A 786-nucleotide genomic window follows, 5' to 3' on the forward strand; every position below is an offset into this window, starting at 1 on the left:
TGTCAGACTACAGGCTTCAGTTAAAGGTCAAAGGTCAGACTCTACAGGCCTCAGTCAAAGGTCAGACTCTACAGGCCTCAGTCAAAGGTCAAAGGTCAGACTCTACAGGCCTCACTTCTAGAGTGAAAGATCTTCAGAACAACTGATCCCCTTTATTACAGTACTCACAAATGACAAAAATAATGTATAAAAATATCTGTTAGCAAAATATTTCATGTACCAATGCACAAAATTTGCCAAAAATATGTACAAAATGCCTTATAAATCGGTAATTTCTCGACTTTTAAGGATAAAATTTGCTAAAGCAGTTGCTTAAACCTCAAATGCAGTCTAAAGACATCTTCAGGACAGCCACCAGTACTAATTTTAAACAGCAAACACATAAAAATACATAGGACGAGTTTTGCACAGCTGACAATCCTCTCATAGTTTCTCCAGGAACTATTGTAGTTATTATTATTATTATTATTACATAGGACGAGTTTTGCACAGCTGACAATCCTCTCATAGTTTCTCCAGGAACTATTGTAGTTATTATTATTATTATTATTACATAGGACGAGTTTTGCACAGCTGACAATCCTCTCATAGTTTCTCCAGGAACTATTGTAGTTATTATTATTATTATTATTACATAGGACGAGTTTTGCACAGCTGACAATCCTCTCATAGTTTCTCCAGGAACTATTGTAGTTATTATTATTATTATTATTACATAGGACGAGTTTTGCACAGCTGACAATCCTCTCATAGTTTCTCCAGGAACTATTGTAGTTATTATTATTA

Source organism: Austrofundulus limnaeus, unplaced genomic scaffold (genome assembly GCF_001266775.1).
Source record: "Austrofundulus limnaeus strain Quisiro unplaced genomic scaffold, Austrofundulus_limnaeus-1.0 Scaffold1, whole genome shotgun sequence".
Classification (NCBI taxonomy): domain Eukaryota; kingdom Metazoa; phylum Chordata; class Actinopteri; order Cyprinodontiformes; family Rivulidae; genus Austrofundulus; species Austrofundulus limnaeus.